At 32.3% G+C, this 18,604-nt stretch overlaps 1 long non-coding RNA gene across 1 annotated transcript; it reads right to left on the bottom strand.

Moving 5' to 3' along the window:
• Positions 1-9,808: 9,808 nt before the first annotated feature.
• LOC139495945 (uncharacterized) lies at positions 9,809-11,302 on the bottom strand. Its single transcript, XR_011657506.1, has 2 exons — positions 10,457-11,302; positions 9,809-10,105 (listed from the first exon to the last, which is right to left on the bottom strand). It is a non-coding gene; the product is annotated as an uncharacterized lncRNA (long non-coding RNA).
• Between the last annotated feature and the right edge of the window lie 7,302 nt (positions 11,303-18,604).

Here is an 18,604-nt window from a genome sequence, read left to right as displayed (position 1 = left end):
GGCCGTGTGTTGTTTGCCTGGTTATTTTCCGTATTTATCAATGACTTGATTTGTGAACTCTTATCGACAAATTGTGGACTACTAGTAGGCCCAATAAGCATACCAACACTCTTGTTTGCTGATCACACAACTTTATTAAGCGCAATTGTAAATGGTACTCAGACATTATTAAACGTTGTAAACAGCTATTCGCTCAAATGGCGGTTAAAATATAATGCATCGAAAAGTAGTGTTTTGACTTTTACACCACCACGAAATACTCGCAACAATAATGACTCAGCAGCATTTCTTAACCTAGGTAATATCGTACTCGAAAGAAAACGTACATGTACTTACACTGGAACACTTATTAACTCAGATGGAAAAACTTTCGATAGATCAGATAAATCCAGTAAAATGTTAAAACAGAAACTTCACTCACTTTATACTGTTGGTGTTATTCAACGAGGGATGAGTGCCTTAACAAATTACTTGATATGGAAGAGAGTTATCCTTACAACTGCACTTTATGGATGTGAAACTTGGGGTCAGCTACCCAACCATGAAACTGAAATGTTGGAAAAAAACTCAAAGATATTTCGTAAGATTTATACTAATGATGGATAAACGCAGTCCGACTGACTCTTGTATTAGTAATGTTGGTTTGTGGTCTGTCGAAGGATATACTGATAAAATGAAACTTTTGTTTTTTGGGTGATTATGTCGTGCAAAATCAACAATAATACATAAACGGATGTTTAATTTTTGTATGGGACAAATATTAACCTGTGAGTCCAGTCAAATATCATGGAATTTTGATGAAATATGAATTTGATGTTTTTGTTGAAAACTTTGTGGCTGAAAATTTCTTTCCAGACAAACTACTATGGATCAAAATTGTAAAACAGACTTTAGACATATACGAAGAAAACATATGAAAACACTCAGTTGAACGGCGACCAGAACTTAAGCGGTACTATAAAATACATACATGTTTGACGGAGCATCGTTTGTTACTACGGGGCGCAGAATTGGACTCTTGTGGTTTTGTACTCGAAATTCAATTTTGTACGGACAAAAGTGACTTTTGTTCAACAAAAATGAGTTCAGTTTAACAAAATTTGTAGCATACTACAACTTTAAAATTTTGTATGACAAAATTATCTTTCAGTGGACAAAAGTCACTTTTGTCATGACAAAATTCAGTTTTGTTACACAGACTTGACTTTTCTTACCTAATTTGAAAATTGGGCGACAAAAGTAAATTTTGTATGCAAATTAGGTTAGTTTAGATTCTGTGAACTAATTTGTATACAAAATCGACTTTAGTTACACAAAATTGACTTTTGTGAGACAAAATTGACTTTTGTGAGACAAAATTGACTTTTGTGAGACAAAATTGACTTTTGTGAGACAAAATTGACAAAATTGAATTTTGTCTCACAAAAGTCAATTTTGTCGTCACAAAAATGAACTTTGTCGTCACAAAAATGAATTTTGTCTGTACAAAATTGATTTTTGTCGTCACAAAATTGACTTTTGTGAGACAAAATTGACAAAAGTCAATTTTGTCTCACAAAATTGAATCTTGTCTCACACAATTGACTTTTGTGTTTTAATTTCCATATCAGGTAACAAAAGTCAATTTTGTATGCAAATAAGTTTATATTTGCATACCTTTTTGACAGAATTGACTTTTATCATGACAAAAATGAATTTTGTATACAAAACTGAATTTTGTGATTATTGAAGTTCTCATAAAACAAGTCTGTATCACATAGTTTTGTAAGACAAAAATGATTTTGTCATGACAGAATTGAATTTTGTACAAAACCACAAGAGTCCCATTCGGCGTCCCGTAGTTACGACTAGCGGTAACTTATCCATCTTTAAAGTCAAAATGTATGACACTTGTGAAATTAGGAGCCATAGCTATTAAAACAGGCAAATGTTCCTTGTGTAACTTATATAATACGAATATACTTATGCATTATATACTTTGCTGTACACCTCTTTTACAAATTCGGACAGAAAAGTTCTACAAAATTGTTGATATTCTTGACGTAGAAGATTCCGTTCGTTTCTTTAATCAAGATGATGACGAAATTGTAGAGTCGTTACTTGGAAGTATGCATCATACCATGCAAACTATAAACGCTGATGTATGGAGCCTCTTGATGTGCCACATAGCAGATTATATGTATAAACTATATCAGGTCTTCAATTATGTTCTTTATAGTCACATATTTGATCTCAACTAATGTTGAAATTGGTGAATTATAGACTTTTTTTTCCCCAGACTGTATTTCATATAATTATGTAACTATCTATGGACTTTTTTTTTATTGCTGTTCATATACTTAGATGTTGTTTAGAATATGAAAATATGTTAGTGTAATGTTCTTGATTCTGTTCTTAGAATATAAATTGTAAAATCTTCATATATATGGAGGAAATAAAGATAATCAATCAATCAATGAATCAATCAAGTTTAACTGAATGGACCTCTCTGAAGTTTTACAAAAATGTTCAATACCACAAAAGGAAGGTTGGGATTGATTTTGGGTGTTATGGTACCAACAGTTTAGGAATAATGGGGCCAAAAAGTGGAAAAAAAACAAGCATGTTTGTAGTTACCGAACAATTACGTCTTTAATTTGTAAGGGAACGACCATTTAACTTTCTGGACGGGTATGGTTTTTTTTCTAAAACAAACTCAACTCATCCCCAATTTGATGAATAAAATATTCTGATCAATATAAAAAAACAAGATTTGGTATGATTGCCAATGAGACAACTCTCCACAAGAGACCAACATGACACGGAAATTAAAAACTATAGGTCACCGGACGGCCATCAACAATGAGAACACCCATATGCATAGTCACCTATAAAAGGTCCCGAAATGATAATGTAAAACAATTCAAACGAGAAAACTAACGGCCTTATTTATGTACAAAAAATGAACGAAAAACACATATGTAACACATAAACAAACGACAATCACTGAATTACAGGCTCCTGACTTGGGACAAGCACATACATACATAATGTCGCGGGGTTAAACATGTTAGCAGGATCCCAACCCTCCCCTAACCTGGGACAGTGGTAAAACAGTACAACATAAGAACGAACTATAAAAAGATGACAAAAAAATTCTGAATGCTTATTCCCCCCATACCTTATAGTGATGAATTAAAAAAAAATATGATTGATTGCGTCAATAACTAAATAAATATGTGACTAAGAAATAAACCATAATTCTCGTTGAAGATAAACGGTTACTCCCTAAGTGTATGGATCTCTCTTACAGTGTACCACACTGGTCCATATCACAAATGGATGCTGGACATAAGTTTGGGGGTATTTGCCTCATACATGCAGAAATTAGGGCCAAAAAAGGGACCAAAAACAAGCACTTTTCTTGTTTCCAGTCAATAACTTGTGTTTAAGTGTACTGATCTCTCTAAAATTGTACTACAAGGTTCCATACTACAAAAGAAAGACAGGGATTTATTTTTGGGGTAATTGCTCGAAAGCGGCGGGGAAGGGTTACAAAGTTGTGTGTGGGGGGTCAATCTTTTTTCTATAAAAATTTTTAATTTATGATTTAAAAATCTTCAATTGTACAGTATTGTTCAACATATTTTTAAGATCTTTGACCACATTTGTTTTGTATCAGAACCCTAATTAGGTCAAAATTTTATCACAAACCAAATTAAGACAGTATCAAGCTTGAATATTGTGTCCAAATTTGCCTTAACTATTCAGTGAAAACCTCTGCGGTCGTATCAGGCGCATTGTCAATATAAATCAATTATATGCGAGTGTCATACGTATGAGAGGTTTAGCTAGCTATACAACCAGGTTTTATTCCACCATTTACACATAAGGGTATGCCTGAACCAAGTCAGGAATATGCAGTTGTTTTTCATTAGTGAGATGTGTTTAAACTTGTGTTGTTGCCATTGGATACGGAAGCTTGTGTTGTTGCCATTGGATACGGAAGCTTGTGTTGTTGCCATTGGATACGGAACTTTCAGCTTTGAATATTCCTTTGAGTTTAGTATTTTTTTTTATTTTTTTTTTCACTTTTTGCATGAAATTGATATTTCAAAAGTATTTGCCTCGAAAGTTTAATTGTAGACAATATCAAAGGGGAAAAGAGGTTGAAGTTTCTTTTGTTTTGATAATTGCCATTAGTTATAAACAATATGCGATCGTATTTTCATATAGCAAGTTTTATATAAAGCTAAGAGGAAAGACAAATCAACCAGATAATATTTTATCTTGTACCATTAAAAATAAAATAAGCCAATAATAAAAATAAATTAATTCAGATCCCCCCATTAGAAATACAAAACACATTTGATTGAAACGACGGAAATGTATTCAAGGGTTTTTTGTATATAGGAGATAATAGTATTAAGCCTCCTTATAGGGTTTTGGATTACGTGATTACTGGGTCGTTTTTATTGGGATTATTTGATAACAGTGCAGACGAAATATCTCATCATTATTTGATTAATTGATAATCTAGAACTTTATTTTTTTTAGGTTTTTCTTGTTTAGAAAAATACTTAATTATTATGTGATTAAATTGGCAACAAATTGTGATTCATTGATAACTTGGCCACCCCAATGACGGGCCTCAGTATTAGTAGGAGGTGTTTGACGACCGTGACTAAATATGACGAACAGACGACTGCACAACTGACTGACTAAGCAACTACAAATGTAATTCATGCGAACATATAAAATATAAATTAGCACAAACAAAAATACTTGTTGAAATAAACATACATCTTCATCATTGTGTCTCTTGTGAATAATTACCAATCGTACCATGCCTTTTTTGGATTAGCTATAAGAGCTAATTGCGTTAAAATTATTGTAGAGGTTAAATTATTAATAAAATGCTATACAAGTATGCAAGTGTGGACACAGACTTGTGTTGTTTGGTGGGTGATTTTTCATAACGACTTGTGAAGGGATGAAATCTATAGGGTAACAGCAAGTGCAGATGCCTTTTAAAAATACAAAAATCTTTTGAGTTATCAGTGGGGCGAATGCTATAGTAAAATCGATAAGTCACAAAACATTAACAATGACTGTCAACTCTCAGAAGCAACACATGTTGCATGTTAAAATACTCCGAGGATACAGTCAGCTGACATAATTAATTCTATCACGTGGTCAATACTGCTTGTGGACTGCTAGTTCATTATAGTTTTATCTGCTGGGTAATCATATATACCATGATTGAAATTTTGTATTTGCACCAGACGCGCGTTTCGTCTACAAAAGACTAATCAGTGACACTCGAATCCAAAAAGAGTTAAATTAACCAAAGAACGAAGTTGAAGAGCATTGGGGACCACAATTTCCTTAAATTTTAGCCTAATACGGCTAATGTAATCTAATTCTGAGGTAGAAAGGCCTTAGTATTTCAAAAATGCAAATTGTTGTGAACAGATAATTTATAATTTTGACAATATCAATGATTATGCAGTCAACACTGACGTTCTGACTACTGGGCTGGTCACTAGGGGAATAAAAACTCCATCATCATTGGCATTGACCCAGTGGTTGTTAATTAACTAATCATAGATATCAGGATTGAAATTCTGTAGTTGCTATGGACGAACCCTTATTTATTTCTTGAATGACAAATTTAGACATCATCAATTAATTCTAACTGTCTCAAGCAAACCATTCTCAGTCGAGTTACATGATTTAAAAAAAATATTCAAATAAAGATCAATGAAAAAATAGGGAAAAAGAGGGAAGAGTTATTAAACAGTTTCTTTCGTTCTGATAGCCATTAGTTTTAAAATTTAAAATCATATTTTCATATAACAAGTTTTATATAAAGAATACGAACAATAGTGATTTCGCTACATGCTTTTTTTTTTTAGTTAAGAAATAATTGATGCAAGCTATACTTATTTGTAGTTTTAACATGGGTAGGCATAATATTCGTGATTATTTTTTCCCGAGCAATAGTGAGGGCTAACATAACACGAATATAATGCCTACCCATGTTAAAACTACAATAAAGTATAGCTTGCATCAATTATTTCTTTTCTGATTAGGACAGTTAAGGTTATTTCTATGTCCGATATGTATAAGTGTAGATCGTTTCTGTAGGCTCTTCCATGAACCTCCCTTTTTTTGTTTGTATATAAGCAAACGACTGGCAATGTGATTTTTCAGAGGAAGGAGTTTTGAGCAGCCAGCATGAACGGTTGTCGTATCCAGGTCAAATATGTCAATTTTGAATCGCAACACATTGCAGTCATGATAAATGAATTAGTAACAACATGTGCATCATTTCAGAGTTTTGAAGTGTTTTAAGTTAATGAAATATATATAATTCATGCAAATTTTAATCAAATTCATCATTCTGCAGTAGTCAATATGGGCATGCACGTGCAAACATATTTTATTGGATTTAGAGCATGGGTTTATTCACAAAGCGAAAGAAGCACGTCATTTTAAAATATAAAGCAAACATGAGAATATCATCTGTTTCTTTTGTGGAAAAAACAAATCGACCTGATCATATTTGATCTCGTATCATAAAAAAAATTAAGTCAGTTATCGAAATCTTTTAACCGTTTCAAAAATTAATTTAGATATCCCCTCTTTAAAACACGAAACACAAGTTGGATGATTATAACGTTAGAAATGTATACAAATCTCCCATATAGGAAATACTAGTATTATTAGGAGGCGTTTAACGACTGTGACTATTTATGACAGAGAAAACGTGTGCTACTCATACTGCTCCTCTAAATGACTATGCAACTAATTCATGCGAAAATATAAATTATCACAAACAAAATTACTTGTTGAAATAAACATCCATCTTCGTCATTGTGTCTCTTGTGAATAATTGTCTAATTGCCAATCGTACCATGTCTTCTCTTTGGACTAATTATGAGAGCTAATTGGGTTTAAATTATAGTATAGGTTTAATTATTGATTACATGTTATACAAGTGTCGTCTAATGGGTATATTTTCTTAATGACTTGTATAAGGATGGAATCTACAAGGTTATCCGACTGAGACAAAAACATCATTATTATCAAGAATAATACATAGTTTTGCAAACAGTAAATTTTATAAAATGACTATATAATAGATATACAAGATTAAGCTGAAGTGGAGACTAGCTATAGAATAAAAACGAATACATTACAAAATCACAGCCTTTCCTAACCGACCAAACATAAAGTGTTATGATCATTGAAATCAAAAATACTTTCTAGAATGTAAAATAGTATGTGAAACAATAGCCCCAACACCTTAATATCATTTGTGTGTGTCGCATTCACGTCATCGGGTGAAGAACTTTGATAATGTACATGTTGATACTCAGTATTTTTAATGTCCATGTGTGGCCTCCAGTTTTCTGTAATTAGCGAAAATTGAAGCTACTAATATAGAAATACAGGAAATTCTTTTTCGAATATCGATTGAAAGTCAATTCAGTTGGTAATTTTATGAAATGCTACTAAAAAATAATTGCTTTTTAAACTTTTGTCGACATTAATTTATATTAATCATCTTTGTTGATTCATATCCCTTGGTACAATTGCTAATACGGAATAGTAAAATGTACTTGAATTTGTCGCAATTAATCAACATATTTTACCATTTTAGAATAATTACATTATTATGATGTAAATTATTTATTATTGTTTTGATTATTTTTCATAGAGCAATTTAAATGTTTTCCTATTTGTACTAAAGAATTTCAATGCGAAAAATAAGCTGTTTCAGATTGAGATGAAAAAGTTGAGGATACATGTAGATAAAACTGCATATGGACACATTCCACATTTCCAATTTATGTCTACATATAAGATATTGGTTAATAATACTGATCTTTGAGGTATTATAATCGTTTTGATGAAAATAAAATGTCCAAATACGGTTTACATTGTATACCTTATTTATTACCACTGGATCGATGCCACTGCTGGTGGAATTTTATACCCCGAGCTCGAGGGTATCACCAGCCTAGCAATCAGCACTTCTGTGTTGACATGAACTATCTTTGATATGGTCATACTTATAAATTATCTGTTTCATAACTTTGAATTTTAAAAATACAAAGGCTTTTCTACCTCAAGAAAAGATAACACTAGCTGCAAAACATTTGGGAATTTTTGGTCCTCAATGCTCTTTAACTGCGTACTTGATTTAGCTATTTTGAGTCTTTTGTATCTGGTGCAAATACAAAATGTCAATCCTGGTATCTATGATGAGTATATTTAAATCATACAAAAATGTATTATTTGTACTTATCACATATTTTGTACTGATATGTACGATTTTGCATGGCCAATAATAGCCGGAAGTCAAGGTTGGTTATCAGCCCTCGGGGCCAATATCGATATCAGCCCTCGAAATCCAATCGAGTCCCCGAGTTCCACTTCCGGTAACTTGTCAATCAAGTTGTCATTCGAAGCAGCTAGACGATCAGAAGATTCTCACAGATCAAATGAAGATGCTAGTAAGTTCAAACAAAAAAGAAAAATGAAAACACAATGAAAAGAAATTTAGAAAGTTACGAATCTGCTGTAGTAGAAAAAATGTAAAAATCAACAGTGGAAATCACAAAAGTTCCCGAAAAATTTTGACGTCATAAAGAATTTAGAAAATATATGACGCCACAATGGAAAACCCAGCTAACAATGTTACGTCATAATTACGTCGTGACAATGTCATGTTTTCGTCGCATTGACGTCAGGTTATTACGTTGTATTTACGTAAAAGTGTATGGTTTTCTTGACGTTGTCACAACGTCGTACATTAACGTTGTGGTGACGTAAAATTACGTTTCTACAACGTTATTCCTGACATTACAACAACGTTTATATCACGTTATGTCGATGTTGTCACAACGTCATACATCAACGTTATGGTGACGTAAAATTACGTTTCTACAACGTTATTCCTGATATTACAACAACGTTTATATCACGTTATCAAAACATCATACATTAACGTTGTGGTGACGTAAAATTACGTTTCTACAACGTTAATATCACATTATGTCGACGTAATATACTTGCACTTTTATATTATGCTATATATTTGGCCAAAAAATGATCGTATATACACACACATAGTATCAACTGTGTTTGGGCCCATGAGGTGACCTCTAGATGATATATGTTGGTGTTATTCTCTGAAGGAATTCGTATATTCTGCATCATCATCTTTTTTGTAGCTTCAATAATCAATCGAATTACTGTTTGAACTTTCAGTAATTGTGATATAACAGAAGTGAATCCTAGGGCCATCTATAACTGAGTGGTTGCCTATTCGTATGCAGTTCTTGATAGTGCTTGTAAAAATAATATGCATTTATCATATATGTTCCTCTATAAGAGGGATGTTGCCCCGGTCTCTTTAACCCGTCTTTAATTACTGCCTTAAATTTACGATATGGGATTTGCCCATTGTTGAATGCAGTACATTGACCTCTTCAGTTATTTTCTGTTTCGTTTGGTCTCTTGTGGAGAGTCTCGTTGGCAATCATAGTACCACATCTTCGTTTTTTTATATTTAACTTATTTCATCGTAGTATACATTTCTCATTAAGCATGTTCACGTTCTGAATATAATATATGGCTAGCTAAATACCCACCAATGAAAGTTATAAAAAAAAGTTTATGAAAAGTAATTAATGCCTGCAAATGTTTGCAACTGTCCTAAGTCAGGAATCTGATGTACAGTAGTTGTCGTTTATTTATGTAATTTATACGCGTTTCTCGTTTCTCGTTTTTTTTAAATTTTATATAGATAAGACTGTTGGTTTTCCCGTTTGAATGGTTTTACACTAGTAATTTTGGGGCCCTTTATAGCTTGTTGTTCGGTGTGAGCCAAGGCTCCGTGTTGAAGGCCGTACATTGACCTATAATGGTTTACTTTTTTTAAATTGTTATTTGGATGGAGAGTTGTCTCATTGGCACTCACACCACATCTTCCTATATCTGTATATCAAAAAGTGAAGAATTGATCGTTAACTTTGTTTATTTTAAATGTTCTCCTGTGTCCCTGGTGGTGGTATTTCCGGAGCTGTTGCAATTACCCTCTTACAGTTGGTTCCTGCAATGACAATACAAAAACTTATTTGTACAAAAAGTTAAATTGTAATTATTCTAGGTCAAACATTATTGCAAATAAATACTAGATCTATGTAGCTGTGTGTAAGACGTGGCTTTCCAAATCTCCTTGAAAAATACATAAACCACATAATTATATATTCAGTTAAATCTAATGTTACCCTTTATTGTCCCAAAAGAGTATCTTGATCTTCACAATGCTAGTTACAAATGCATATCTATGATAACAATTTCGTACTGAATTAAAACAACAACATAGAATACAAACAATAATAATTTTGGGAAATATTCCAATATAGGTTGCACTATACGGGGGAAATAAGGGTATTCTTACCTTATAGCGTGTTCCGCCTGGTTTTGGGGGTGTATGTTTTAGGGTTTCCCCAATCAATTCTTCAATATCTGATGTCCTTGCTGAGGGGTACATGTAGTTCTTCATGTAAGACTCTACAAAAATTGACTTTGATAAAATTTGCATAGTGATATTAAATATAATTTAAAAATAAACTGTAGACTGTCAGGGAGCAACAATTTAACTTCAAGGAGGTCATGGTTTTTGCTTGAGTCAGTGAAGTGCAAACAATTTTATTTAATTTTTCAACGATATCAATCAATTTTTTTTTTAAATCTAACACTATAAGGTATGGGTGGAATCTGGATTCAGAATATTTTTTGTCCTGTACTCGAACAGAATATTTTGTTTCATCAATTTGGAAATCTTAAGAAAAAACTCCATGAATTACGCTATAGCTATTTATAGCTCGCTTTTAATCGAGATATTATAATCAGATCATAATTACTGTTTCACCGGCAAATAAGCCACTGCCAAAATATAAAAAAAAATATATAATTGAAAATTATGATCAATAAATGTATGTTTTACATTTACAAATTTGCCATATATATATGTTCAAGACCATTGAGTATTTGGACCGTACGAGTACGGTCCGGACCGTATGTACGTATACTCGTACGGTCCGACCATACGCGTGCGGTCGGACCGTATGAGTATACGCGTATTGTCCAGTACGAGCTGACCATACATGTTATTGGATTGTATGGTTTACATTTAGACAACCATTATAACAATCTTTATTTTCAGTATCACAAATTGTTATTATTACAATTAGATGGACGTATTTTTTTTGCGTTTAAATGTTTGCTGTTCATGCATGTTCCCTTGCATTTACATTTTTGTTTCTAAAATTGCTATGAAATAGTGTCCTCCCACATTATGTTTTCTTCCGATATCTTCAATTTCAGTGATCATATAATTCAATTACGTATTACTGGTCGACATGTGAAGTAAGACATACAAGAAATTAACAGATTTAATTAGCGCGATTTTTTTAAATAGTTAAAATATAAAGTTTTTATTTCAATTACATTTGAACTTTTTATATAAATTTTGAGAGTTAAGTTATCTTGATCTGTTTATATATGGATTTGCATTAAACTTGAACAACTTCTTTATATTAGTTCGACCGTATGAGTATTTTGAAAAAGTAAATTCTCCTCACAGAATGTTTTATATATACACAAGCATACACGACCCACTTTTCCACTTTTATCAATTAATTTTTAAAATCAAAAAATTATTTAAATTGTCTTTAGTGGAATTTTATATAGTTAACTTTAAATTTTAAAAGACTACATTGCCAATATCTCCAGCAATCAGATTTATAAGGTCACTGTTCATTTACATGAATCACTACTACATTGTTTATTGGGCACTTTTGTTAAAAAAAACTCAAAGATACGGTCTGGAACATATATATATAATACAGATTAATCGTTGACTATTTATTCAGTCATTATATACATATAATAATAATAATTAAAGGAGAAGTGGTATGATTTTTTGGTAAATTATATTGTCCATTGCAAAAATAAATAAATATAAATAATAATTTATTTTATTAAGTGTCACATACTCGTCTACTGATGTTTATACATACAGATAATATATAATATACATATTGCACAATAGTAAGATAAAACAAATACCCAGCCTACATAGGCTTATGAGACACTATATACAAATATATACCTATTTAACAAATACAAATTGTAAAACATAGTAAAATGTCAAAAATGTTTAAAATTATCCGGATTTTTCAAATAATAATAAAAATTAAAATATGTAATTAAAAAAAACATAACCTTAATTTAAAAACAGAAATATAAATATAAAAAAGAAGATGTGGTATGAATGCCAATGAGACAACTCTCCACAAGAGACCAAAATGACCCAGAACTTAAAAACTACAAAGTTGATTTTTGTAAAAAATCTTTTGTATTTATTCATACTAAATTTTTATCAGTTCTTTAGTTTATGAGTTCAATGCACAAGACTTTATATTGTAAATACACTTGAGTTATTTTCAAGGTATGCCATCACTTAGTCCAGATAATCATGCCGTCTGCTGTGGGTATTTTTCGATTTTGACTTTTTTTGATCCCACATTGACGCAGGAAGGCGTCCTAGAAAAAAATTAAAATAGCCTTGCCAGACGTCATAATTATTTGGACTAGCCATCACTGTGTCTATGTATAAAGTTAACATGACATGGCAAATACATACCACTGGTAGCTTGCTATCCTGACCTGAATTAGTATCAAATTAGCTACACGTGTGTAAGGTTTCTGCAGACGAAATTAGCAAAAGTTTTTTGTAAAAATAATTTATAAAGCAAGAGTACAACAAAATTTAATTTCTTATCTATCATGTCTCTCTTCTAAAATGGTTTTATATATTACATCATGCACGTAAAACCAGAATAGTGGTGCGATATGTATAAATTATCAGGTTTTCTACATGCTGACATCGTAAAATATCAGCCCCGAGGCACAATGTGAACCTTTTTGACGAGCGGTTGATATTTTCCGACATTTATACGAAGAAAACTCGCATTGTCACGATTGTGACGTTGCTGTCAGATAAATTCACCTCTCACATCATTTTGCACATTGTGACGTCGCTGGTAGTGATAATGCTTGCAGCACAAAAATCATGCTTGAAACACCAAATTCTGTATTTTGACATATATATATACCGGTCTCTTAAGGCGTCAAAGAAAAAAATATAATAGCCTTTCAAGACGTCATAATTATTTGGACTACCGGTCTCTCTAACTTTTGACAATCACTTTTCCATTGTGGCGTCAGATGTTTTGTTTTATGACGTCAAAACTTTACGGGAACATCATTCTGTTCCTTTATAACAAAAACTTTATAAAAAGTAAGAAGAACTAGATTTGCCATTGCAAGCAATAGCGGATGGCACCCTTCCCCTATTGCCAGGTGAGCGGAAACCATGGTAACGGCGGCCATTTTGGACATTCCAAACTCAAAAGTCAAGTCTACATTAGCTAAGCAACATTTGTTATAAGTTTCAATAAATTTGAAGCATTTTGAAGTTTTTCGTATTTTTGCTGTTTCCATGGTAACGGCGGCCATTTTGAACATTCCAAAGTCAAACCCCCGCTGCAATTTTTTCCCTCCATAATCATATACAATCATATGCCATTTAATGTCTCTAGAATAAATTAAACATTGATGTTCTAGAATGTTCTGTGAAAATTCAAAGTTTTGACCTTTTTGCATTGTTTCCATGGTAACAACAGCGATTTTGGAAATTCCAACGCCAAATTCCACATCTTTCAATGTTGCTCATCGTTACTGTGAAGTTTCATTAAGTTTGGAACATTTTGAGATTTTTGAATTTTTTAGAGTAGTTTCCATGGCAACATAGTAGTTCCAATGAGTGCCAAAATCATCCAAAACTAGTATTTGGCCGGCACCTACATTGTATCAAAATATAATGATTCTGAGTTAAATAGTATCCAAATAGTTTACCAAAACAAAAAACTGGATTTTTTCACATTTGTTCAGTTTCCATGGTAACGGCGGCCATTTTTTACCATTCCAATGTCTCTTGCACAACTTAACATGGCGGTTCATATTATGGTATAGTTCCATCAACATTGGTCTGACCAATTCTGAGAAATAGCATGGACAAAATGTGTGGAAGAATAAAAATAATAATAACTAGATTTGTAATTGCTAGCAATAACGGATGGCACCCTTCCCCAATTGCCAGGTGAGCGGCAGCCATTTTGAAAAATCCAAAGTCAAAGAAACATATACACATGCCAATAAACATTTCTGTAAAGTTTCGTCAATTTTGGAGCATTTTGAAATTTTTGAAATTTTTGCAATTTCCATGGTAACGGGTACCATTTCCAAAATTCCAAAGATAGGTGCCACTTTGGGACATGCCGTGTAACATATTCATTAAGTTGTAGAAGGTTTGATCAAATATTCTTGCAGGAAATGCAACTTCAATATGATTTCCCATTGGGCCAATGTTAAACTTTCGCCCTGTTTCCATGACAATGGCGGCCATTTTTTAATTTCCTAATATTGTCACAACATCTAGGCATACCAAGGAACATTACCATAAAATTTCATCCAGCTAGGTCTTATAATGAAAGATTTAGAAATTGCATTTTTTTTCACATTTTGTCAGTTTCCATGACAACGGCAGCCATCTTGATGATGCCATACCCCGATTGCACAATTTCATATAGTGGTCTACATTATGGTATAGTTCCATCAATATTGTTCAAGCCAATTCTGAGAAATAGCATGGACAAAATGTGTGGAAGAATAAATAAAACTAGAATTGCCATTGCAAGCAATAGCGGATGTCACCCTTCCCCCAATTGCCACTAAGCGGCAGCCATTTCAAAATTGTTTAACAGTGAATGCACATATATGCATGGCAATACATCTTTCTGTAAATTTTCAGTACATTGAGAGCATTCTAAAAAATTTCACAATTCTAATGTTTCCATGGCAACGGCAGCCATTTTGAAAATTTTGAAGTCAAAAGTCTCATCTTTACCTGCCAGTTAACAAAAATATCAAGTTTCATTAAGTTCAAAGCATTTAGAGAATTTTTGACTTTTTTGCAGTTTCCATGGCAACGGTGGCCATTTTGGAAATTCCAAAGTCAAAAGTATCATCCAGACTTGCCAGTCAACAATCATATTAAGTTTGATCAATTTAGGAGCATTTTGAAATTTTTGAAATATTTGGTCCTGTATCCATGGTAATAGAAGAGTTCCAATGATTGTCAAAATCATTCAAAAGCTGTATATAGTGGAGAACTATATTGTGTAAAAATTTGATGATTTCAAGTTCTAGCATACCAAAATTATTTACCAAACCCTGAGGTTTTTAGAGCATTTGGACACTTATGTACTGTTTCCATGGTAACGGCAGACATTTTGGAAATTCCAACGCCAAATTACGCATCTACCAAAGTTGCTCATCGTTGCTATGAAGTTTGAAAAAATTTGGAGCATTTTGAAATTTTTGAAATTTTTGGGGTAGTTTCCATGGCAACATAGTGGTTCCAATGATTGCCAATATCATCCAAAACCAATATATGGCTGGCACCTACATTGTGATAAAATATGATGATTCTGAGTTTAAGCATCTCTAAATTATTCACAAAACCAAAAACTGGAATTTTTCACAATTGTTCCGTTTCCATGGAAACGGCAGCCATTTTTTATGGTCTTAGACCCTACTGCAACCCGAAATTTTGTGTTCCTCCTTATAGTGAATTATCATTAAGATTAATTCCATTTTACTCCAAAAAAGCTGTCGGACAAAAAAAGGTGGAAGAATAATAATAATAACAAAGAAACATAAGAAAAGCAATATGTCACCCGACATTGTCGATCGGGTGACATAATAATAAGAAAAAAAGAAACGTAGAATAACAATATGTCACCCAAACTCCGTTTAGGGTGCCATAATAATAAAAAGAAAAAAAAGAAACGTAGAATAACAATATGTCACCCCAACTCCGTTGAGGGTGCCATAAAAAAACAACAGTTAAAGAATACAAATAAATGACTTTATGTATTTACTTTGGATCTAAGTGCAGTGGCTTGGTGAATGGCGTTTACTTTGAATATGACGTCATCACTTAAATAGCGTCACAACTAAAAGCCCTAACAACGGAACCAAAATCGGAAACGTTACGGTATTTCCGTATCTTTTTTTAACATGAATAAATTCGTACAGACTTCGTCCCCTTTCACAGGTAATGCCTGCCTCATATCAAATATTGTTCATTAGTTCTACCAATACAAACAAGACAAATTAAATCTAGTACATAATAAAAGAAGAAATTTTGCTATTGTAAATTTTAGGGAAGTCGACAATTACGTTGCTACAACGTTTTAATTACGTGATATATTTGATCGATGTACAGTACATATTGCAATTATTTTTTTATTATTACGATGTATTATTGATGACAAAAACATGGTTCCTCTTTTATAATAGCGTAAAAATCAACTTAATATTTTATCGACCAAAAATATGACGACGTTGCTATAACGTCACAGATACGTGACAGATGCGTCGCAATATGACATTTCAACAACGTAATATAAACGTTATTAAAAACAATAATAACGTTGTCCTGACGTCGGTTCTACGTCGTATCTGACGTGACGTAAAATTACATTCTCACAACGTTGCAACAACGTCGTACTAACGTAACGTCAGTCATGACCTTCCAGCGACCAATACATAACGTCGCAAGGACGTCATGTGTTTCCTGGGAAGTGATTGTTATATGACATCGAAAGTTTAAGCGGAACATATTTCCAAACCATAATACCGATATGCTGTATTCTTCGTCGGCGTTATTTGGAAATGTAACACTTTAAGTCATTTAATATTTATAATTCTGAGAATTAATATATTTATTGTTAATTATGTGTTAAACTTTTCACAAAACTTTGTTTACGCACTGTGATGCATTTTTTAAATTTTGTTCGTTAAATTTTTTTCTTTTAATTTCTGTTGAAAAATCAAACACAACTTGGTATATGCTATCTTTTTTCTTTGCTTGCAAATATGTGATAAATAGAATATTACATGTCATTTTCTATATGGTCCGTGGTATCAGCCCACGACCCATATCAATCCCTCGGGCTAATGCCCTGTGGATTGATAAGGGAGTCTAGGGCTGATACCAAGGCCAATATGCAAACTACTATGTGATAATCTATAAATAATTTGTCTTGAATATGATGACTATTAAAATATTATCCACTGGAAATGTTACTTTTTTTCTTTAATATTTCATAAATAGTATTATCGCTTTTTTTGTGAATTAATTTTTTCTACAAAAAAACAGTGACAAATGACGTACCAAATAATGAAATTCAGAAGAGACAATAGTATTGGTGTATTTTCTTTGCACAAATCTTTTAAACATAATGCTATATATGTTTAATATTCTGTTTAAGAGTGGCAATCTCCCGAACAGAGTTATCGGGCCTTGCTCGCTCTCTCTCTCTTTTTCAGAGAACATGGACCAATAATTCTACATGGGAGATTGAAAAAGCGGAGGGAGAGAGATTTAGTCAATATACACCAGAAAACTTTTAAACTCAAACGTTCATTGTACTCAGAATATCTGTCATAAAGAAAAACTGAACGATTCATTTTTAATCAAGTCAAATCTTTCAGCTAATTGTCACACTTTTTCACAGCAGTAATGATTTTTATTCGAAAAAAAAGTATTTTTATTTTTCTGAAAATGCGGTAAATGGAGGGAAGATTTGTATTCTGTGATAACGTTTGATCATTGGTGGTCGACATCTTAATTTTTAAGAAAAAACCTTCATTGAAAGCTGTGTTTAGGTAAAATATGTCTGATTTTTCTTTAGTTTATTTATTTGGTTCAAATATTTGCATTAAGTTGTTGTTCCTAACGTGTATAGATCTGATTCATATACAACACATGAATATCAAAAGAGGGACGAAAGATACCAAAGGGACAGTCAAACTCATAAATCTAAAACAAACTGACAACGCCATGGCTAAAAATGAAAAAGACAAACAGAAAAACAATAGTACACATGACACAACATAGAAAACTAAAGAATAAACAACACGAACCCCAACTGGTAAAAACAAACTTGAACGTTGTCAACGCGTGTCAATCCCTTGTAACTTCTAAAATGTAAATGTAATTATCAGATACAAAACGACAACCATAACACGCGTTGCATTACCTTTATAGGTAATGAAAAAGGATTTAATTCCTCTTTTCGAAAAAAAAAGAGAAAAAGATATGCTTCTAGAGCCGAACTGTCCGAAATAATTGTGAAAAAGAATTGTTTAACACATGAACTACTTTACTTTACCAAAATTATAAGTCCGAATCATGTATCAAACATGATAAACTGAAACAGTTGTTTGGTAATATATATGTATTACTATATATAGTTACTGATATAATTGGTAAAATGCCCGACATGAATTTGGTTTTATCAGCTTTGAAAAAGAGAAACGGACAAAATATGCAAACTCATTAATCAAAGATATGCTGACAACACTATGAAAAAAGCCAAAACGACATAAAGACAAAGTCTACAAAAGACAA

This window comes from Mytilus edulis, chromosome 11 (genome assembly GCF_963676685.1).
Source record: "Mytilus edulis chromosome 11, xbMytEdul2.2, whole genome shotgun sequence".
In the NCBI taxonomy this organism is placed as follows: domain Eukaryota; kingdom Metazoa; phylum Mollusca; class Bivalvia; order Mytilida; family Mytilidae; genus Mytilus; species Mytilus edulis.
This window is presented reverse-complemented; position numbering and strand designations above follow the sequence as displayed.